This window comes from Capsicum annuum, chromosome 1 (assembly GCF_002878395.1).
Source record: "Capsicum annuum cultivar UCD-10X-F1 chromosome 1, UCD10Xv1.1, whole genome shotgun sequence".
Taxonomy (NCBI): domain Eukaryota; kingdom Viridiplantae; phylum Streptophyta; class Magnoliopsida; order Solanales; family Solanaceae; genus Capsicum; species Capsicum annuum.
In genome coordinates, this window is record NC_061111.1 from 134,706,793 (window position 1) to 134,732,251 (window position 25,459).

Genomic DNA, 25,459 nt, shown 5'->3' on the forward strand with positions numbered 1-25,459 from the left:
TTGGAAGAAGGGGGAGGAATTGTAATTAGTGGCATGGAGACAATTTGAGGATCTTTCACCTTTGAGTTTTCAGTGATAACTTCTTTTGGCCTTAACTCATCATCATTTATCCTTATTTTCTTCATATTTTCTTGCCCATCATTTGCTCTTTCGTTGGGGTCATCATCAAATCCACACCCTTGACATAACTTTTCACACTTCTAGTGACAATAGCATTTGTTACCATAACACTCGGCATCTTTCTATTTTGTCTTGTATTGAGGTGTGCCGATATTTGATTCAATTTTACCTCTAATTGTTGGATGGAAATTGAATGAGACTTTACCATTTGATGTAATTTGGAGAAGTCACTCCTTATTTCCCTTACTATCTTGTCGGTCCTTTTAACTCCCACTAAGATTTGGTCCAAGACATCTTTGTTTAAATATCTCTCTATCTCAAGAGAGGACATATCTCAGTTCTCATTTTTTTGACCTTGATTCCCACCTTGCCTTTGGTAGGAAATGTGGAACCATCCAAATTTCTTGGCAACACTCTCATGTCTTTCTCAAGTATCTCCTTTTTTGAATCTTCATACACCCTAGCATTCCTTGAAGCTGTAGCATTAACTCCTTCAAAAGAGGTCCCCATCATATGTTGAGTAAGAAGTTCAAGGTGTGATCTCACCTTGTGCATATTTGCATATCTTTTCTCCTTTTTTTCCCATTGATCTTGACCCACAAAAGACATGGAGGGAGCCCCCATGGAATCCTTCATGTGCCAACCTCTAGAAAACTTAGTCACTTGATCTAACACGCTTGATGAAACTTCACAAGGCAACTTGATAAGGGACCCTCCAGATGCATTGTCAACCATTGTTCTATTCACTTGATCTAATACCCTATAAAGTATTTGGAGAAGCATCATCTTGAGTACTTCATGGTTTGAGCATTGCATAATTTTATCCTTGAACCCTTGCCACACTTCATATAAAGGGTCACCACTATATTGACAAAAATTTATGATTTCATCCCTTAATTTCAACATCTTTGAAAGAGGAAAATATAGATACAAAAAGACATTCTTAAGCTCGACCCAAGATATGATGGACCCTGTAGGTACAGATCTCAACCACAACACCGCTTCACTCGTTAAAGAGGATGGGAAAAGGATCAACCAAATAGACTCTTAGTAGATATGGGCGACAAAAAATGGAGAGCTTACTTCAATAAAGTTCTTCAAATGAAATTGTCCCTAAAAAATCCTTTGTTATGGAACAAGTGGAGCATTACACTTGTGACATAGAATTCTACATTTCCCTCGATATGCGGAATATGGATTTCACTAGCATACTCCTCATTACCAAGGTGATCCATAACTTCCACACATTTATATGATGAGTTATTGTTGATCCCCTCTCGACTCGTGGTTATTTGGATGTTATAATAGTCATCTATTCAAAAGACCACAAATAAAAATTAAAGTAAAGTACAACACTATAGGTAAACCAAAGTTACTAACAACACCACACAAACAAAAACTAAGTTTTACTCCCCAGCAATGGCTCAATTTTTTATAACACTCAACTTATACCATTATTTTGGTGTAAGGCAATCATTACTAATATATAACTCAACTTAGATTGGGATCGAATCCATAAGGAGTGTAATTTACCTTTTGAGACCTATGTACCTTGAAAGTCACTAAGCATTGACCCGAAATGTAGACTTAAATAAAAACATAAATTAAAGTAGGGGGTATAAGTTAAAGTTTTTTTTAAACAAAATTAACTTGAGACACTATTTGAGAGAAATTATTGTAGATTAAAATCCAATAAGAGAAGAGTCTTGGGGTTATACTTATCCTAGCGGTCATTCAGTATGGGTGATTGAGAGTTAGTCCAATTTTTAGTCAAAGGTTTGAGTAGTTTAGACTAAAATCTTAATGTGAGCCTTTCAACAACAGACCAAGTTGCACTCATGAATTCTTTTGAACACCTCATGAGTACGCCAATTTTAACAATCCACACCTCAACTAAACATATTTTTTTCTAGGATGATTCCAATCAATCTAGCTATATCTCAAAACATCCTTATCTCTAAGATAATGCTAAGGACATAACTAGTATCAAATAAGTGTTCACTACTACTCAACACCCACGTCCCTCTTTCAAAGATGATGTGGGATCCAAATCAATTGGGGGTTTCACCCACAATTATCAATTAAAACAAAGAGTAATAGAAAAACCCAACATCAATAACTAATAATTTAGACTAACAATCAACACCCATAAGCTTCATACCCTATTCAAGAATAACCCTAAGATAAGTATTTAGATACTCATGAAATTGAAGAAAAGGGATATACCCAAGTTGGCATTTAATTCCTCCATTGAAGATGTAAAGCAAGAATAATCCCAACTTTAACTCTCCAAATAAAACTAAAAATCTCTTAGAAATTTAATAACAATTGGTATCTCCCAAAATTGGAGTGTTTTTCTTTTTACATCAAATTGAAAATTAGTTGGAAGATGCCCCATTATGCTAAAGTTTTGAGCATTGTAAGACTTAGGGGTTCAGCTGTGCATATTTCTCATTCTACCCTTGGATGATTACCAACCCATCATTATCACCTTTGTGTGATCGTGATCGTGACTACCACAATTATTATAATTCCCTCATGATTGGTAGGATTTGACCTATCTTTGATTGTGCATGATCGCGACCCTTGAACTGTGACCACAGTAATTGGGCCTTTCGAATTCCCAGCTCTTGATCTTTTTTGTCCATTTTCCTTTCCTTTCATCTAGACTTCTATTCACTTTAATCATAAGCCTTACAAGACAACAAAATCTTAAAATAAATGCATTTAAATGGAGAATTAGTCTCAAATACACAATTTAATTATAGCAATGTGCACAAATTTGGATGTCGATGAGTGGTAAATTCACCACTCATTAGTAAGAAATAATTTGACTTAGTTATTTAATCCACAACAACCCAAATAGAATCATACTGACAACGAGTATGAAGCAACCCTATTATGAAGTCCATATTCACTACTTCCTACATCCAAGTAGGGATGTTGAATTCCTAAAGTATACCACTAGTCCTCTGGTTCTCAACCTTAACCTACTGATAGTTTGGATATTAGCCACTAATTATGAACATCATTCTTCATACCCTTCCACTAATAGACTTCTCGCAAGTCATGGTACATCCTAGTGGCCCCTTCGTAAACAAAATATCGACAACCATAGCCTCTACTAACATTCACTACCTCAAATCAACTATATTTGGAACACATAATCTACCCTGGCAGTAAAGGATACTATATCCTCCTTGTGAGAAAACCTCAACTTTCTAATCCCAAACTACCTCCTTTAATTTAAACAAAATAGGATCACTATCTCGCTTTTCCTTTACCATGGCAACCAATGAAGATTCTAAGCCTTTCTGAACCCACAAAATTTTTTCAGCTGAATCAACCCACTAAACTCCCAACCTAGCAAGATGATGAACCTTACAAACTATATCCTTCTTTTTATCCTCAATATGGGAACCACTCACCATAGATAATTTGCTAAGGGCATCGGCCACAACATTGTCCTTACCCGGGTGATACAATACACTCATATCATAATCCATCAATAATTTTAGCCACCTTCTCTTATGAATATTTAGGTCTATCTGAGTGATTACACACTATAAAATCTTGTGATAAGTGAACACATCAACATGAACTCCATAAAGGTAATGCCTCTAAATTTTTAAGGTAAATACGGCTACTACCAACTCAAGATCATGAGTCAGGTAGTTCTTCTCATAAGGTTTGAGTTTTGTAGAGTCATATGCAATAAATTTACCTCATCACATCAACACAAAACCAAGTCCAACCTTAGAAGAATTGAAATAAACCACAAGTCCATTTGAACCTTCTGCTAAAGTCAAAACTGGAGCAGAAGTGAGTCGAGTCTTCAACTCCTGAAAACACTTCTCGTAAGAATTTGACCATTGTAATTTGATGTTCTTCTAAGTTAGTCTATACATGGGAGAGGCAATAGAAAAAAAATCCTTCAATAAACTATTTGTAGCAACCGGCTAAATCTAAGAAATTCCTGATGTTTGATGGAGAGATAGGTCTAAGCCAGTTCTTTACCGCTTCAATCTTTTGAGAATGAACTCAAATGATTTCATCAAAAATAACATGATCGAGAAAAGCTATAGATTTCAATTAGAATTCATAGTTATTGAACTTAGAAAATAACTGATGATTTTTTAGAGTCTTTAAAACAATCATTAAATAGTTGGCATGCTCACTCTTTCTACAGGAATAGATGAGAATGTCTTCAATGAAGACTATAAAGAACATCTCTAAATACGGCTTTAATACCCTATTCATCAGGTCCATAAAAGCTGCAAGGGCATTTGTTAGTCCAAAAGATATAACTATAAATTCAAAATAATCATACCAAGTTCTGAAAGTTGTCTTCAAAATTCACATTCTCTGACTCAGAGATGATGATAGCCAAATTTTAGGTCAATCTTAGAAAAATAATTAGCACCCTGAAGTTGGTCGAACAAGTCATCAATCCTGAGGATGGGATACTTGTTCTTGATTGTGACTTTTTTCAAATGACGGTAGTCAATTCACATTCTAAGAGAATCGTCCTTCTTACATATGAAGAGAATTGGATCACTTTACAAGGAAACACTAGTCATGATGAAACCTTATCTAGGAAATCTGTCAACTGTTTCTTAAATTCCTTAGCTTAGATGGTGACATTCTATAAGGTGGAATTAATAGGCTGGGTACTTAGAAGGAGATCTATTCAAAAGTCGATTTCCCTCTCCCGAGAAACTCTGAGCAGATCTTCAAGAAATAATTTTAGAAACTCATTCACTACCAGAACTGAATCGATACTCAAGATTATGGAACTTGAGAATTTGAATTAAAATGATGATAGATTCACCCCTTAAAAATTATCTTTTTTGCCTTAAGGAAAGATACAAACCATCCTAAGGGCACTGAGGTACTATCCTTTCATTCTAGGACTGGCTTATTTGGAAAATAAAAGTAAACTACTCTATTTCTACAATCAACTAAGGAATAGAAGGAATGGATCCAATCCACGCCAAGAATAACATCAATGTTGGTCATGTCTAACTCTACAAGGTCGATTGAGGTAAATTTTTTAGATACTGTGACGTGGCAATTTTTATATACTTGTTTGACTATAATGGAACTACCGACTAGAGTAGAAACTGAGAAGGGTTCTGCTAAAATTTTGATATTGACCCTAAAATCTACTGCTATATAGGGAGTCACAAAATAAAGTGTGACCCCGAGATCTAACAATGTATACATATGAATATGAAAAACTTGCAATGTACCGGTAACCATATCAAGAGAATATTCCTGCTCTTCTTGAGTCGGAAAGGCATAAATTCGATTTTGATGTTGTCTATTAGCTGCACTAAAAATATCACCCTATTGAGCTAGCCGACCTACTGGAATTGATGAGGAGTTATTATGGCCCTTCTGACAATCATTTTTACCTTTTGATATACCTATTGTCTGATGGACCGTCGCCCAGACCGTTGCAACTTAGGCAGTAAGCCTGTTTTCTGGCCAAAAAGCAATGAAATGAAGCGATGGTCCATCCCAGGAGTGACGTTCCATCGCCCAAGCCATTGTGGACCTCCGTTTGGCGATCTAAAGCCATTTTAAAGGGGTTTTTAGGTCTTTTTACACCCTGTTTAACCCCAAATTCCATCAATATATTTACCTTAACTCATCATTCACCCATAACATTAAAAACTCCCTCTACTCTCAAAATAGGATTAAATTAAGGGTTTTCCCAAGAACAAGGAATCAAAAATCAAGCCTTAAGTCCAAGATCTCCAAGAATCAAATCAAGATTCGGGTTTCATCTATCAAAATCTAGGTTCCATCTTTCAGATCTTATAATTTAAGGTACGTGGGGTTTATCCCAAAACAACTACATAGGCTTGTAAACACTAGAACATGATTTAAAGATTATCAAGCATGAATCTAGAAAGGGGTTTTTGAAACACGTGATTTTATATGCATTATGAATGTTTAATTGTATTATTGATTTGGTCTTTAGGCCTTTCCCCCTTAAATTGAGTTACATGTAAATGTATATGTATGAAAATTTAGATTGAAGATTATTTGGGAGCACAACATATGAAACCCTTCTCTTGTGATGACTTTAAGTTTATGATCTTAATGTGAAGGATTTGAAATGCATGATTTATGGCTTGAAAATAGTTTACTCAAATACCATAATATTTTGAGCATGATTTTGAGATTTATGAGAGGAGTTTCTTTATGTAAATATATTTTGTTAAAAGAGAAAAATTTGCATGAGATTAAGAACTTTGACATGGACACCTTGTATCATTGAAAGGTTGACAAAGAGAGTTGCTTACATGTGATTAAATGAGTTTTAAAAGGGTTCTTTGAAATGATTTATTGATATGGGGGTTCCGAATTTATATTTTGAAAATAGAGATTTTAATATCCTAGAAATGGCTTAGAGATGTGACTTGCAAGTCAATGATATGACGATACCATATATGTGTATGCCATAACAGAGTTAAAGCTTGCAGAGTATATTTTCAGAGAATGCATCTTTAAAGAATTAAAAATGGGCAAAAGAGAGTTAGGTGGTTACCCGAAGAAGGACTGGTTTTAAGTAACTCTTAGCCTGAAACCGTATTTGCCGATACGGATAGATTATTATTGTACGCTGGCGACGACCATGTGGCATAGTAGAGATAGAGACTCCAACCATTGTGGCACACTTGGGTTGGAGGCTTGGCTACCGAGTTAATGGAAGATTCCATATAGCCCATGGAATTACATTATTGTACGGTATTCCACCTAGCGTAGAAGTAACACAAAGAGTGTCACAGAGTTCAGATGATTTCACAGAGTCTTTTAAAATGCCCATGTGATTTCTTACTATATGATATGTTTATGAACTATTTTCAAATTGATCTTAGTTATGTTAATTGTAAATTATTATTTTGGATTTACTCTGTGTACCAGTACATCTGTATTGACCCACCTCCCCTACCTCTCAGGTTTTGAGGCTCAAACTAAGGGTCTTGATAAGCAGTAGATATTTCAGACAGCAGAGCAGAGTTCAGTGGTGAGCCTTCTATATTTCAAAAGGCCTAATGTATTACAGTTATTTATCTTTTTCTATGGTTTTTGGTCTACTGGGGGCCTTATCCCAGATTTCTGCAAGTATTGTTTTGAGGTATAGTAGAGATTTTGCAGACTGAGAAAGATGTTATTTAGATGTGTTAGAATTGAAGTTTTCATTGTTATGTTGAGTTCAGATTTAATGACCATGATTCCGTTTCTCCATGTATTTCCGCATTACCTTAGATATGAACAGTGTGTGTGATTATAAGTCAGAAGGGCGTTCAGGCCTTCATGGTTCGAGATGCTCCTCACAGCCAGGGCCCAAATTCAAGTCGTGATAGCAAAAATGTTATGGTCTGTAGAAAAGCGATAGAAGGTAGAGGTCCTAGGGGCATCGAAACTGGAAACTCATATTTGCTTATGTAAGATTTGGTTCTAGTGATCGTGTGCATGATGTCATACTTTATATTTTGGGGGGATGTACTAGTCATCCCAAGTTTTCTTCCCTGGTCATGCGGCTTCACGCATGGGTCCCTTTCAGTAGGGGAAGCTGAACCCATATAGCTCTTGGGTGGTTTAGGACGGCAGAGCTACATAGCCCAGGTAAAAGTTTTAAAGGCATGTTAAACCTGGTTCTCTTTTTCAGTATGGATATATATATGTGTGTATGGCTTGTATACATTATGGATGGTTTTACTTGGTTTTATAAACTACATTGTTTTATCCTTATCTTGAGTTTATGCTAGAAGCATTCACCTACTAACCCATCCTTGGGTGGTTGTATCCCCATATGATCTAGGAACTGGTCATTCTACTACTCCTACTTAGTGATTAGGTTTGGGATCAGCTATTGTATTGAACTCGTGAACTTCCATAGTTTTGAAGGCATCTATTTCATGTCATAGATTACTTTATGTACTTTTGCCTTTCATAGACTCGATTTATGGCTATGTCGGGGGAATGTCCCGACAAAGTTCTCTTTGGTTTGGTCTAGAGAAATTTTATGGACAACTGTGATTTGGCTATGGTATGGATTATTTCTTTTATATATACACATATTTTAGATTATTATCTTGGTTTTGGTTTAATGGTTTTGGTTTGGCTATTGGTTGGATTTTGGGTGGTTAGACTTGGTTGGGTTGGTCTCATATGTAGGCTTATCCTAAAGTCACCACATGGTTAAATATGCTATCTTTTTATATGTTTGGAATTCATCCGACTCAAGGTATGCATTTGGTAGTTGGGTAGGGTAACGAGAGCGATTCATGGTCCTGGTTGGACTTACCATAAGGACCTGGTTTTGGGCCTTGTCAAGTTGGTATTAGAGCATTAGATTTTGGTGTCACTGGGTGTCCACAAAGCTGTATCTAGTAAAGTCTTGATTATAGGTGTGTCATCCACCACACCTATAATCAGGATGCTACATGGAATCTAGGAATGTTCCACTTTCTTGGTTGTTCTACTTTTGGGCTATGGATTCTAAGGTCTTGAACTCTTCTGTGAATCTTCCTTGGTTTACTCTTCGGATCATGACTTCTCAATGATCTAAATTTCATATAAACTCACCTATCCCACTCGAGGACAATATGGATAGATCTAACCCAACTCATAGGGCTCAAATCAATCAAGGGTAGTAGGTTCTGGTTTTCCCTATAGAGTTCTATCGATCTCCACAAACCTTATCTCGAAAGATGATACTCATATTTAGTTACCTAAAGAAGTTACCAATGTTGAGCTTCGGCATTCTGTTAATATGTTGACCCAGAGTTCACTCCAGTTTGATCCTATTTGTACGAGAAGGAATGAGGTAAGGTTGGTAAATAGGAAAGGTAAGGGATCTCAGTTTCCTGGACCAAAGGGGAGGCTAATGATATAGTGATAAATGGTCCAAAAGGAAGAGTTAGGTGAGCCCTAACTCCTATTTTATATCTTGTGTTCCCTACCCAAATTCATTGAAAGGCAGGTATTTTCAGATTGGTACATCCTTCAAGGGCACAAGGAGCCAAGTCTCGGGCTACTGGGGCCCAATCTGCATCATCCTATCCTCTTTATAGATTTTATAGTCGGTCACACCATATTTTTGGTGAAAAAGAAAGAAATTGGTGTTTTAGTCATGGTCAAGTGGGTCACACGCAACGAGAGTGTCCCATAAGGGTGCCTCTTGGTCAAATAGGATATCGGTTGCTACTTCTCTAGCTCTTACACCGAGGGGTGCTAGTAACGCCCCAAATCTGGTACCCAAAATGCTACACAATGCTCATGACCCCGAAGGACCACAAGCTAATCCATGACTAATATCTATACTTGAACACTACATAATATACTGTATAAATGTGGAAATAAAGGTCGTAAGGCCATAAGTTTCAAAATTGAGACATAATATCTGATAAAAATATAACATCTGGGTAGGGTATAAAATACCCAAAACAACTGAAATAAACTGACTGAACATGATAGTCTGAAAAGGCTCTAAATGACTGAACTATATGAATAAGAAGTTGATGGGACATGTCCCTAACTAACTCCAACTACTAAAATAAATTAACTAATAAGATAATAAGGTAATGGTCATGTTCTTGAGGGATGAGGACTCACTGCTAACTCTGACTGCTGAGACTGGAATGCTACTGATGCTCTAGAGCTCATGCCTCTGAATCTATGGTATAAAACACTATAGTGCAAATACGTCAATACAATTGAATGTACTAGTATGCATGTGAGGTAGGCTAAATGCAAGGGGTTCACATTCATGAACTATACTAACTGACTGAATAGCATAAACGTGAGTATACATGTATGAATACATAATAACTATAACTGAGTTCATGATAACATGATTACTGAATCTGAGTACTGATAACATGAGATACTAATAACTTTATAACTAAAATAACTAATACTGAGCAACTGTATCTGACAGTCTAGGTTCTGATGGAACTAGCTGAGTTCCATACTGTTCTGAGTTGACTGTATCTGACAGTCCTGAATTTTTTAGAACTATCTGAGTTCTATTACTAAGACTGAATGACTGTATCTGACAATCCAAATCTGTAACTGAAACTGTGAGAATCAGTCATCTAACCTACATGCCCCAAATAATGCAATATAGCTGAGTTGGTCCAATCTGTAAACCCAATTAGAAGGGTGTTAATACCACGCCATTGGTAAGGAAAATTGATGAGTAACCCTCATATAACAGATAACTCAAGTGAGAATGGTGGGAACCCTCACATAACAGGTTAAGACACCTTATCTACCCTTATATAACAGGCTATGATGTCTCAACCTATGCCGGCTATGTAGTTCTGAAATGCAAATATTGCTTCTAAGAATCACACCCCCATATAATAGATGGGTACCCATAATCGGTTCACTCTGTGCTAATTTCTACTCCTATCTGAATAGACACTAAACATGATTAACTGAACTGACTGGACTGAGTTAACTAAATTTTCATGGACAGACGAAATGCTACTGGGATCTGATAATTGTCTGAGATTTCTAAGATTACTGGATTACTGAGCTTTCCTGCATTACATGACTGACTGAGTTCTATGAATCATGGCTTTACTGAGGACATCGTGAAAACATAACACTGTCTCTAAGCACACAGCTACATTCTTCGAGTACAAGTACCCCCAGGACTCGATGGAAAGAAACTAACAAAGCATGACTTTCTTGAATACATGACCAACATCAACAATCCATCATATAATAAGTTGGAGATTTCATAAAGTACAAGTTCTAAAGCACCACAAGGGCTACACATGTATCCATAATCCACTGACTAAGACATTTCATCGAACATTTGACATGCATAAATTTGTACATGAATGGGGAATTAATATCATCACACTAGAATGGAACTTTTCCTTTACATTTTCATTTAATCAAACATATGGGAAGCATACTTTGGTTATACCATCATCAATGCATCTAATTGTCATGGTTGTATAAATAAATTAGCAAATTTGAAGGGTTTATTATGATTATTATGCAAATCATCATATACTAGGGTCAATCATTGGAATATGTAATTTAAAACATGAATCAAAACCCCACAACATCATGAACATGAATTTCAATTCAATTTAAATCATGAACATTCATAATTACCCAAATCTTGAATTTTGAAAAGAGATTCTTGAGCTTCATGGATGAAAGGGACCCATGAATCAACACATGGCATTCTTTGATTGTGAGTTTCTTGAAGTCCTTAGACTTGAAGAACACAAATCTCTTAGTTTCTTGAAGAAGGATTTGGATATTGTTCTTGGGGATTATCTTTGAGAGAAAACCCTAATTTGATGTTGTGAATGAATAATGAAGTTATGAGCTATGGTCAGGTATAATTAGGGATTAAAACGGGCGGAAAAAGACCCAAATACCCTTTTAAAATGATTTTAAATTTTTGAATGGGATCTTGATAGCTCATGCGACGGTTCATCACTGGCTCGATGGTCCATCATTCTGACCATTGTATGTGGACCAGAATAGGGACTCTCTGCCTTAGTAGTGACAGCTTGGGCGATGGTCTATCGCAAGTTCGATGTTCTGTCAACTTTTCCATTGCACTTAGCTAGAAGATTGACGTACTTCCTTAGCTGCGATGGTCTAGGCGATGGTCTGTCGCTAGATCGACGGTCTGTCAACCTGCCAGTCGCACCTGGGCGGTTCTGATAGCTCTTAGTAAAACGTCTATAACTTTTTACTCTGATACCAGATTTGGACAAAATTGGTATCACTGGAAAGCTAATTTAATTTCCCACTCAACCAAAAGTAAAAATATTAAAAATTCTATGTGTACAAAAATGGATTCATGTTTCAGAGTAATTTTATAACATTGTTGGGATGATTTCAAGCTAGGTAGAAGGATGGGGTACTACAGTGCTACTTTTGGTTTCGGCACTAGTTGGAATTATCTCAATGATCTTACTATTCCTTAGGATTTTGGGGCATCTTTCGATGCTGATATTGAGGTATTTAAAACACCTTTTTTTGTGTTGTATGTGTGGTTAACTTGGTTTGGGGTTTTCTCTCTTTTGTGACCCCATTTATTATTGTGTATTTTGGTCTCAAGGTTACTTTAAACTCTTTTTTCTTCTGTTTCTACCCTAGTAGGTGGCTCTGCAATTACCAAAAGAGTCTATAAGGGGTGTGTGGTATCTGCTGATGACAAAGGGGTCTTAGTGAAATTATTTGACTCGGATGTGGTGGATTTTGATGTCATTCAGAAATGGATTAGTTGTACTCGTTCTATTTGTCATTGGGCTATCTAATCCATAAAAATATTGTCTTTAGGCTCCATGGTAATTCGATTATGGGGTGGGAGGATGGTTTCATTCCCTGGCTATTAAGGAAAAAGTGGTATCATATCTTAGACCTCAGATGTTGGTTTCAAAAGGGACATCTTTATTATTTTGTCCTGATTAAATATTCTATGTAGGAAGGTCATTCTTTGTATTTGGTTTTGGTGGTGAATAAATTTCCTGGGGTATTTTCTGATGACCCCCATGGTGTCTTTTTAATGGGGAGGTTGGTTTGGGATTGGTCTTATTTTGAACATTTGTCCAAATTTCTATTCCTTCTTTATAGAATAGTTTCGGTGGAGTTAAAGGATATTAAGGAGAAATTAAGGGATCTCTTAGATGAAGGTTTCATCAGTCCTAATATTTCTCTGTGGAGTATTTTCTCTCTTGCATGCATAAGAGGAATGGTTTTCCCTAGGAATGGATAGGTTGTCAGTGGATAACTAAGGAATTTAGAGTGTCCTCTTTGTGAGGTGGACCTTATAGTTATATTCCATTTTATATGGGGTATTTTGATAGTATTGAATGGTGTTTGGTAAATCCTAGGCTTGAACCTAGATGCTTGGTATTGGTAAAGGGAGCATGTCATCTCAAGGATAGCAAGGCAGGAGTTGCGGGGGTAGATTGGCAGGCTAGATGAGGTTGATGACTTAATAAATGGAATAGTGGTAAAGTTGTGACTTATAGATCTAATGTTCAGGATGAACGGATTAATCGAGGGTTAAGTCATTAGATGGGATAGATCATGGAACTTGCATGTGTCTTTTTCCATATACTTGTACTTCATTGTTGGCATTAAATTGATTATTAAATTCATAATTTTAAATGTGGGTTTTGGCACAATTGAGGGCTTTGACATAATTACTCATTTAATTAATTTTCCATAGATTATGATACATTATTCATGCTTATTTATGTTTATGAATATTGTGAGATGCATGGGAATGTTAAATATATTTCGGGGTACTATGGATTCCCTAATTACTTAGTTTTGGTCTTGGAAATTATATGCCCCCAAACTATTTGTGAAATTGTCATTGAATAGAATTTTGTCATATGGTTTGACTATTCTTAAATCTTTGCATCGCATAAATGATTAAAGGGACATGAATTGGTTTTGGATGGATTCAAATGATTTTGAAAAGGTCTTGGTTGCCATGTTTTGACTGTGAATAGTTTTGGTTTAATTAGAAACCTTGGAGTTAATTTGGTCTCATGGTTTTTGCATGTCTAGGTTGGGCTCTAGGTAACATTGGGGTGAATAAGGCTTTGGGTATAGGAGAACTAAGCATTCCTGGTGTACATCTTCGGTGACACCCATTAGATCGAAGTATTATGCTTCTAGGTGAAATAGGATAAAGGTTGGTGGTTAGTCTAGGATTCTCTTTTAGTGGTAGACTTCCAGGGAAGGTCAGATTACATATGCTATTGATTGTCTTCTATCTTGGTACTCTAATAGTGTTGTTCGCATTCTTATAGCACAGATGCCTAAGGTTCACATTTTGCATTCCTGTTGTTCCCTAAATATGAGTTTTGACTTTACATTGCATTACTCACGGTATGTGTGGTTGTGTTTCTTTCAGTGTCCAATATAAGGACTCCTTTTATGGTTTGGTTTGGTCGGGATGTTTCTTCATTTATGGTCTAGGTGGTGACTATGAAGTACTTCATGCCATGGTGTCATGTCTTGTTTTGGTGGTCTTTGTCTTGCCTTAGGCCAAATGGATAATTCTTGTAATTTGGTCCCTTAAATGACTCTTATTCTTATTCTAGGGTGGTAGTGGCTGTGAAGGCATGGTGATATTTTGAATCAAGAAGTGTAGAAGTCCCTAAGTAGGGGAGAGTCTAGGGTGACTACTAGAGTTAAGGTTTTGGATGGTGAGGTAAGGTAGATGTCATGAGAAATGGTTAGGAAAGACATAGGTGGTGAAAGCCTTTGTAAAATAGTAAATGTTGCTAGATCTTTATAAGAATAGATCATATCACAGGCATATAAGTGGTAGGCTCGAATGTTGTGATTGATAGGTTTACCAAAAGTTGTGTTGGGTACTTGAGAGGTATTATGTAACAGCCCGCACTTTTGAACTAGAAATCAAACTATTGTTCGTATATGTGGAAGCTCTAATAGAAATTATTTCCAAGTGAGAATAAGTGTCATGATCTTTATCTTTGTGTTTGAAGTGCTTTCAAGGTGAAAAATCTTCACAGGAATCATTTAGAGCAAAGTTGAGCTAAGAACCTTTGATTTGGCTAAATCTTTGTATCTAATGTATAAGGGTCTACTTTGAACGTGTATAACTTTTGATATAAGTAGAATTTTCCAACTCAAGACACACCAAATTGTAGATAATTGAGTCATCTTTCCAATGATACCAATTTCGCAAAAATCCAATACCCAAGAAAAAAGTTATACTCATTTTCATGAGAGAGGCAGTGAGGTCGCGCAATTAGTGCACGTCATGCGCTCCAACGCCTGCCCCTAGTTTACAGCTGTTGGTTCCGCATTTTAAGGGCTTTTTAGTTTTTTCTTTTCTCATAACTCCAAGTCCACGCTTTATAACCCTCAAGGGGCGATATTTTCCTCCTATTTCATCAATTAAACATCTCAAATCCTCTCATAAATATAACCCCAGCTCCTCCCCAAAGTTTCAACAACAGGGTTCCATTCTTCAAACCAAGGAACTTAAGCTATGTGGGACTACTCTAAAAACCATGGGCATAAGTTTAAATGTTTTATCAAGATTAAAGATCCCCGATTATGTTTTATAATGAAGTGTTCGATATTTTTTCTGAAAAGTACGTATCATGGGATTGTTTTGCTGAAAATATATGTTGTCTTGAACCACTTTTCATAATTGAACTATAACTATACATACATATATATATATATATATATATATTTAATTTCTTCGATTTTGTAAAGTTGATTGAGAGCATGAATGACTAATCTCCCTCTCCTTTGTGATATCTTTAATTTCAAGTATTGTGAATTATTTAAATGCATAAATTTTCTCAAAGAAAACTAGTGAATGAATCCTTTACTAATGATCATAAAATGATATGGGTTGTGATGTGTTCAGAGGGGGTTTGTGAATGGAAAATATTTATCATGTCAAAATTAACAATTTCTATGGGTATGAAATATTGTAAACATAACATGACCTTCTTATGATTGTACTATTGAAGGAGAGTGTTTTTAATGTAAACTCAAATGAAAACCAATTATATGACTCTCCCTCACTTGATGTTTAAAAGATATTGGTCGTCATTAATAAGTAAAAAGGGTTGCAGATATGATGTGATGTGATTTAACTTGTAAATTAGGGTATGATGATACCTGATGATTATATGCCCTTAACAAGGTAAGTATTGAATATTTAGATAGTATGAAGCATGTTTGTTTTAAAGAACTAAAAGCTAGACTTAAGAAAGCTAGTTAGTTACCCGAAGAAGGCATTTGAGTGTAAGGGCTCATCATTGAAAATCGTAGTTACTGATGCGGGACTTATGATATATTCTCCTACATGAAAGGACATTTAGCATATCTCACATGGGAGGATTTCCTTTTGTATCTTACATAGGGGGTATCACCACCCCAATCCTGGAAGATACTTAGATTGGGGTCTTGACTGTCGAGTCAAGGGTGGGTCCTACATAGACCGTGGGATTACAAAATTTTAGGGTGTACCAACTAGCTCAAAAGAATAATAAAGAGTGGGTCAGTGTTGCTAAGAATCATTTTGAAGTTCTCTAAAGTATGCCCATGTATTTTTACTTGTATTGTGTTCACCAATATTATGAAATGCTCTCACCTATTTTGAATAAAAACGTGCTATTTTGAGTTGTTTCACATGCCAGTAAAATTATATTGTCCCCTATATTTTAGGATCTAAGGCACAGTCCAGGGATCCTACTTAGCAGTAGGTTGAATTCTATCATAGATTACAGTTGGTGAGCCTTCCTTATTTTAGAAGGCCTATTTTAGAACATTGTTAGTTTATTTTGATTCATGGTCCGATTGGGGGCCTTGTCCCAGTTTTCAGACAGGAGTTGTTCTCATGTTATTAGAGATTTCGCAGACTAGTGTCGTACGTTTGAAATATCTATGAACTTATATTTGTATTGTTTAGTTAAAGTAAAAGAATGACTATGTTTCTGTTTTGTCATGTTTTCCGCATTTTCTTTCAGCATATGAATCGTATATATGATTGTCAGTTAGAGAAGGGCTCGTGGATCTTCATGGTTCGGGATGCCTGTCATGACTAGTGCCTCAATTGGGGTCGTAGAAAACTTAGTATCAGACCATGGTTCATGGTCCTAGGGTATCTGCAAAATTACATTAGGTAGAGTCCTATTTATGGGTGTGTAGTGCTCCACACTTACAAGGAGGAAGCTACTAGGCATTTAGGAATGTTTTACTCTTCCTCATGTTTTAGATCGTGCCATTGTGTTGTCTATTTGGAAGTTCTCCAAATTCCTTCTTTACTATGATTTTATTAACTATGTCTTATTATCAAGTCGATTCAACTGCAGAATCTTAGAGTCTAAATGATGTGGTCCCTTTTGATTGAGTCCTAAAGAAGTATGAAATTGTACAAGAACTTGAGAGGAGTCCATGAGTGACTTAAAGTGTATTGATTTAAGACTATACCCTTATCTATATCAATCATGCATTTGAGCCTGAGGTATGAAGTGTATTCATCCCCTTTCAAAATTTTTGTTGTAGGTGTCATTCTTAAGGGTAGTGATATATGTCAGGATGTTGGAAAAATATTTCCACCCACGTAATAGTATATGTTAAGGTGTCATACCCTATTGGTAGTAAGATGATCCCGAAGTTAGTGATATGTTGTCACAAGGTTAGAAGTCAGGGTGAGGGTGACTTTTTCTTAAATAAGTAGTTGAGTGTATAACCCTTGACTTAGGGGTGGGTTGCTCTTGTATGGTGATTGGCTAATATTACAGCAAAATTTTTAGAGTGTATAGTAGTTTGTGAAGGATGTGTCTGGTTGTGATTATTAGTTATTCAAAATAGAAAAGGATCTTAGAATGGATAGCTACGGTGGTTGTAGAAACTATTTAAAGGGTGTGAATGGAAAAGGGTTAGATCAGTTAATAAGTTATGGGTAGAGACTCATTGACGTAAATGAAATTTGAAGGTAGTCTAAATGTATGCATGGGTAAGTAAGTGTGATGTAAGAAAGTAGAATATGCTGATAAGATCGTAATGGGTTATGTTATAAGATTAAGATCGACCATCCCTATTATGTGGCTTTACCCCTTCCCCCCACCCCCATCGCTGATTGTCTTTTCTTTGGTAGTTGTAAGCTAGTACTGCATATGATAAGGTGTGTGGTAGATTCTAAGGTCTGTTAGTAATGTTGTGGAGAGAATGAACTTGTGGGGGGTAGTTAAGTTAAATGGCATAGTTGGGTTAATTCTCCAATTTTATGGAATAATATGGTATGTGACCTGCTTCATCAGTATTGTATGATCGGTGTTGTTAGACAATAGTCTTTAACTTTAGATGTGGAGTGTAGTGGTAAAAATAGTAGCTTAAGATTAATGCTGCATGTTTTGTGAGAGTAAGTAGTAGGCTTGATTCGATGTGTGCAATAGCCTAGGTTGGCAACTTATGGAAAAAGGAGTGGATAATTATGATATATTTATATACTGGGGACGAGTGTTAGAATAATGAATTATGCTTGAGTCATTAACCAAATAAGTACGTGGGTATATAAGAACAAGTTGAACCCCCCAGGTAGCATGTTGTTAGATAAAGCTTTATGTGTATAAACATTTGACGTACCTAGTATGTGTTATTGAAATTTGTAGTATGGAGACGTCTGGGGAAGACTAAGGAGCTATTGTATGGTGTTCTTTAAAGCTGAATTGAGAAAATATAGGTGGGCAATATGTGCTTTTGGTAGAGTTTTGCAAACTTTGTTAATTTGTAAGTTATGTGGTTATAGGTCTAATATTTGAATGTTGAGTAGTGAAGAACGGATCTTTGTGTAATAAGGAGTGTGATATGGATGTTCATGAGAGTGTGAGTTGTAGGGTGATGGTTATAGAGGCTAGCTAAAGTTGAGAGTAGCTATCCCGAAAAGCAATGCCTTTTTATATGTATGGTGATACCCCATTGTGTTGAGTGTTGTGCTTGTAGATTTAATTAGAAGCTATATCCGAAAGTTTAGGAGTGTGACTTTGCTCTGAGGGGGAAATGATGAATTACAGTAGTTTCCGAAATTTCTTGTGGTGTCAAGTTTCAAGCAAGAATCATGATAATTCAATTTCTATTCAAGTAAGCTCCTCCTACTTTGATTTGAATGGACATTTACAAATATCTTAGGTATTTAAGTCTTGCCTATGTCTAAGGTTTGAGCTCTTTATGTAACTCATGCCATGTTCCGACCTCCAAACAAGAAGCAATAATGTTCCTTAGTGATCCAATATTCCCAAATGTCCAAGATCTATGTTATATTGCTTATGATAAAAAAAATCCATGTCTCACATAATGCTTAGTTCGAAGAAATTATGCTTTATATGTCACCGATTCATTCTATGTCGGGTTTAGACAAACTGATGAAGTTTATGCTAACTTATGGAAAAATTTCAGTTCTTTAAATGAGGATCAATCGCGTCAAATGGAAATCTTTGTCTTAGTTATTAACTACATAAATTTTGGCTTTATGCCAAATAACTCATGATATGTGCACCCACGTTTCTCAATGTGGTTTGTCCTATTAAATCATGTTGTGTTGTGTTTATGACGAACGATTCTTTACTTATGATCCAGACACCTGATATATGAAGCACTTTGTGTCTATTCTATCGCATCTTCACCTAATGTCCACCTTAAGTAGATCAATAAATATGGGTTATAATTGAGTAGTGTTTCTCCCGTTCATGATTCTTATGCTCGGGCCCCTTAATGACCCTCTGAATGATAGTATGATAAGTAGTAATGGAAGAGTATTAGTAACTTAAGAAGAAGGAGTAAATGTTCTTGAATGTGAAAAGTTTGATGTGATTTCCTTAACTAAGATTATAAGTGATGGGAGAAAGAAGGAGATGGACTTTCGTTATAAGAAATAGTTGGGAAGGAGGTATATAGTGAAAATATTTGTGAGAGTGATTGAAAATGTGGGTCTTAGTGGGGAGACCCATTAAGTGGGTGTAGTGATGATAGTATTGAATGTTTTGATTGATGAAAACACAAACCAATGTGCCATGTTCTTAGTATTCCTTGAATTAAGACTTGAGGTTATTGGATTATAGTGATGAGGTGAGTTTATTTCTTAATGTGATGTACAGTGCAGGGTCCCGTGATTTAAGTTAGCACCTTTTTAACTTCAAATTAGGTGTCAACATGGAAGTACTATGCGGGGGAACTCGAACTCTTTCGGTTAGAAGTATGTTATTTGTTGTTTAGGGCATAGTTGAGTAGTGTCCCACAATTATAGGTCTATGAGTTGTATCTTGTAAGGTAGAGAGCCATTGGGACAGGTCCCCAACTAACTCATACTTAACTGGCAAGAATTAAATAGCTACTAAATAAAACTGGAAGTCTAAGAATAACCGGACCCCGGAATATGAGGACTCACCATGGCTGATATGTAGATAGGAGTGCTCGAAAGGATCACTAGTGAGGCTGAGACTGAGCACCTGAACCTACATTACGAGAATATATGGCACACGGACAAAATATGTGGGTCAGTACTTTGGGAATGTATTGAGCATATTGGGAGTGTGCAATTAAAATAATCAATATCACAAGCTTTTATAGAAAACCTGCATGGTGTAAAACATACTCACATATCTTGAAATAAATATATGCCACAAAACTCATAAATCATCATGCTTTTACTTAAAACCTCAAATTATCATGACACCTGAATTTATTAGGACCATAGCTTTCAAAACACTTATACTTTCAAACTTTGTAACTTTAAGACTAAAACTCTTTGAAACTTGAAAGACTTTAGAACTTAGAGAACTTTAGGAACTTAGGGAGTTTCAAAACTTTGTAACTTTAGGACTAAAAACTCTTTGAAACTTGGAATACTTTAGAACTTACAGAACTTTAGGAACTTAGATAGTTTCTCTTAACCGACATAAACCATGTGAGCTACATGGAGTCCAATGTCTTACCCACGTTGGGGAGAGCTGTTCTATCCTTGCCATCGGATAAAACCTTAAATTTAGTGATCACTATATTAACCCACTTGGGGTATATCAAGAACCTATGGGGGCACGTAGTTCTAGGCCATGAACCTCGGAATCAAGCGCAACTCGATGTTAAATATTACACCCTTACTTAGCTCAGAACTTTAGAAAATCCACCATAAAATAATTCGACAATATATATATATATATATATATATATATATATATATATATATATATATATATATAATGGGAGCCAAAATGCATCCCCTTTACTTCAAACTCAAGTATGTGGATTTCTATCTTAACTTACAACCAAAGCTCACTTCTTCATATTCTTTTAAAATCACTAACATCTCATTCTCAAACTCATGATTTAACCATAAGGTTGAATTCACAATAATAGGACTTGAAATTTTCAAAACATGATATAGACGTTGAATTATGCAACTTAAACCATAAATTGATAATTTAAACCATTAATATGCATAATAAAATTACAAATCAAAGCTTGGGTAAGACATAGTTTCATAAGAAAAATCACAATATAATGACATGATAGGAATTCTCCATGAATTTACGAAATACTTTACGAAAATATGTAACTTTTGGATACAAGAACAAAAGGGTGTTCTTGTTCAAAATCACATACCTTAAACTTGGAGCTTTTGGACGACTTCAAAAATTTCAAAAGGTTATTCACAAACTATTGGGTGTCCTTCGTATCCCTCTTAACGGGGAATTCAACTATGCAAGAATTATTGAATTCTCACGGTTAAATCTCTAGATAATTGGAATTTTATGTTGAAACCCTAACCTTGTGGTTGAAGGTGTGCAGAGAATTTTGAGATGTTTAACTAAAGAGAATGGAAGATAATACACTCCTTGAGGGTTATAAGTCATGGGAAGTGAAGGAAAAAGACCAAAATACCCTTACTAAACCGCTTCCCAGTTGCTGAAAATCTAAGGCTAACGACATTTGTGATAGGCCGTCAAATTGTGATAAGTCATCACAAATGTCATCGCTGGGGGGCTAGAATTGATGGATTTCTGCCTAAGGCTAACGACATTCGTGATAAGTCATCACACTTGTGATAACTTATCAGAAATGTCATCACTGGGGGCTGGATTCTGCCTAAGGCTGACGACATTGATGATAAGTCGTCACACTTGTGATAAGTTATCACGAATGTCGTCACTCAGTTTTCCAGGATGACATGCTGGAGTAAAATGGCATAACCTTTTGCTCTGGATCGGATTTAGGGGAAATTGGTATTTTTGGAAATCTAATTCAATTATCTATCTGTTGGTGGGTCATGAGCTCATAAATTCATAGTATAACGAGATATATGCTCCTTTGAAGTTGACTATACCAATATCCTTCTCAAGAATTCAATCGGCAAGGAATGTTTTGATTCGTCTAATAGCTAGGACACTTTTGAGGCCTTAATACTCATCAAACTAGATCATGTAACTACCAAATCTATAACTTTATTTCTAAAGAGCTTGAAGCAGGGTTCTACTATTAGTTAAAATTCTCGAGGTATTACAATATCTCCCCCTTAGAAACATTCGTCTTCGAATATCACTAGTTAAGCTAGGAATGCAAAGAAACTGAGGATGAACAATTGGAATAGTTCTCTAAATTGAATCTATGTCATTCTAAACTTTCGAGTATTTCTGAGAGTGGACAAATTTGCAACAAAATAGTTATTTAGCTGAATCTTTGATTAGATAGGGGCTGAATTAAGAAAAAGTAATACCTTCGGCTGGCTCTGAACTTGTGAAGAACAGGTGTAGGTACTTGGATCGCATATCTTCTTCAGCTTCCCAAGTAGCACCCTCAGCTGATTGGTTCTGCCACAAAACTTTGACCAATGGAACTTCTTTGTTCCTTCGTCTACGGACTTGGTAATCTAGGATCTCAACTGGAAACTCATCAAATGAAAGGTTATTCTGAATATCTAAGCTATCTGAAGAATCAACAATGATAGAATCACCAATATGCTTCTTAAGCATGGAAATATGGAAAATAGGATGAACAGCTGACAACTCTGCAGGCAACTCAACTTCATAGGCTACTTTCCCAACACGGCTGAGAATTCTGTAAGGGCCAACGTAACGGGGACTAAGTTTCCCCTTCTTCCCAAACCTTTTCACCCCTTTCATGGGCAAATTTTTTAGATACACCAAATCATTAACTTCGGACTCAAGGTCTTTTCGTCTTACATCTGCATATGACTTTTGACTACTCTGAGCTATTTTTAACCTTTCTCTAATCAACTTCACCTTCTCCATCGCCTCAAATACTGCATCAGGTCAAACCAAACTAGCTCCACCCGCTTCGAACTAACCTATGGGTAACCTACAACTCCTACCATATAAAGCCTCAAATGGTGCCATCTTGATACTAGCATGGTAACTATTGTTGTAAGTAAACTCTATCAGTGGAAAATGCTCATCCCAACTACCTTTGAAATCAAGGGCACACACTCTCAACATGTCCTCCAAAGTTTGGATAGTCCTCTCAGCCTAACCATATGTCCACGGATGAAAAGCAAAACTCATATGAACTTGGGTACCAAGACCCTTCTGAAACGCTCACCAAAACTGAGAAGTGAACTGAGTACCCCTATCCTATGTGATAGACAAGGAAACTCCATGCAACCTAACCAACTCCCGAATATACAATCTAGCATAGTCCTCAGCTTTATAAAATGTATGAACAGGCAAGAAATGCGCTAACTTAGTCATCCTGTCTGCAACAACCTAGATGGAATTATTATGGCGTCGGGAAAGAGGTAATCCAGTCACAAAATCCATATTTATCTCTTCCCACTTCCAAGTTGGGATACTAAACTCTTGCATCACACCACCAGGTCTTTGGTGCTCAACCTTAACCTGTTGGCATATTGCACACTTCGCCACAAAATTAGCTATATCCTTCTTCATACCACACCACCAATAGATTTCCCACAAGTCGCGGTATATCTTGGTAGTGCCGGGATGAATAGAATACCGGCACCATGCGCTTCAACCATAATTCTCTGCCTCAGATCACCAACATCAGGAACACATAATCTACCCTAAAACCTCAATACACCATCTCCCCCTTGAGAGAAAACCTCTACCTTTTAGTCCTTGATTGACTCCATCAGTCTGACCAAGATAGCATCTAAGTCTTCCTACTCTTTCACTTTTGAAACCAAAGAGAATTTAGAATTACTCTACACCAATATATTTCCCTCAGCTAAATCAAGCAACTTAATACCCAGTCTAGCCAGACGATGCACATCACGAGCCAACTTTTTCTTACCTTCCTCCACATGTGAAACACCACCCATAGACATCCTGCTAAGGGCATCTGCCATGACATTGGCCTTGCCCGGATGATACAAAACACTCATATCATAGTCTTTTAACAATTCTAACCACCTCCGCAGCCTAAGATTCAAATCCTTCTAAGTCAACACATACTGGAGTCTTTTGTAATCATTAAAAATATCAATATGCACACTATACAAATAATGTCTCCAAATTTTTAGAGCAAACACTACAGCAACCAACTCTAAGTCATGGGTTGGGTAATTCTTGTTATGAGGTTTCAACTGCCTAGAAGCATAGGCTATAGCTTTAGCCCTCTGCATAAACACACAACCCAAACCAACTCTCGAAGAATTACAGTATACCACAAAACCATCTACACCATCAGGCAAAGTCAAACAGGGGCGAAAGTGAGTCGAGTCTTCAACTCCTAAAAACTCTTCTCACAGGAATCCAACCAGAGGAACTTAACTTTCTTTTAGGTCAATCGAGTCCTGGGAGATGCAATGGAAGAGAACCGTTCAAAGAAACCACTATAATAGCTAGCTATACCCAAGAAACTTCTAATATCAGATGGAAAGATAGGCCTAGGTCAATTTCTTACAGCCTCTGTCTTTTGAGGATCCACTCTAATACCTTCGGCTAAAATAATATGATCCAAAAATGCTAAAGACCTTAGCCAAAACTCACACTTACTAAATTTGGCGAACAAATTATGATCTCTAGGAGTTTGTAAGACAATTCTAAGATGGTCTGCGTGATCACCCTCACTTTGGGAATACACAAGGATGTCGTCTATAAACACAATGACGAATATATCAAGATATGTCTTGAACACTCGATTTATAAGGTCCATGAAAGCTGTTGGGGCATTAGTTAGCCTAAAAGACATGACAAAAAACTCAAAATAACCATAGCGGGTTCGGAATGCTGTCTTCGGGATATCACACTCCTTTACTTTAAGTTGGTGATAGCCGGATCTAAGGTCTATCTTGGAGAAATAACACGCACCTTGCAACTAATCAAACAAATCATCTATTCTTGGAAGTGGGTACTTGTTCTTGACTATGACCTTATTAAGCTAATGATAGTCAATGCACATACGCAAAGGACCATTTTTTTTGCACGAAAAGGATAGGTGCGCCCAAAGGAGATACACTGGGCCTTATAAAACCTTTGTCTAAGAGATCTTTGAGTTGTTCTTTCAACTCCTTAAGCTTTGCAGGTGTCATACGGTAGGGAGGAAAAAAAATAGGTTGAGTTTCGGGAAGAAGATAGATCCTGAATTCTATCTCTCTATCGGGAGGTACCCCTGGGAGATCTTTCAAAAAGACATTAGAAAATTTATTAACAATGTTGATTGAATGGATACTTGGGGTTTCAGACTTAGTGTCCTTCACTCTAACCAAATGATAAAAGCAACCCTTAGATATAAGTTTCCTGGCTTTGAGATAAGAAATAAAATGACTCTTGGGAGGTACTGAACTCCCTGACCACTC

At 36.5% G+C, this 25,459-nt stretch overlaps 1 non-coding gene across 1 annotated transcript; it reads left to right on the top strand.

The window, feature by feature from the left end:
* The first annotated feature begins 913 nt into the window (after nt 1-913).
* On the top strand, nt 914-1,020 carry LOC124891800. The gene has a single exon (XR_007049889.1). It is a non-coding gene; the product is annotated as a small nucleolar RNA R71 (small nucleolar RNA).
* The last annotated feature ends 24,439 nt before the right edge of the window (nt 1,021-25,459 follow it).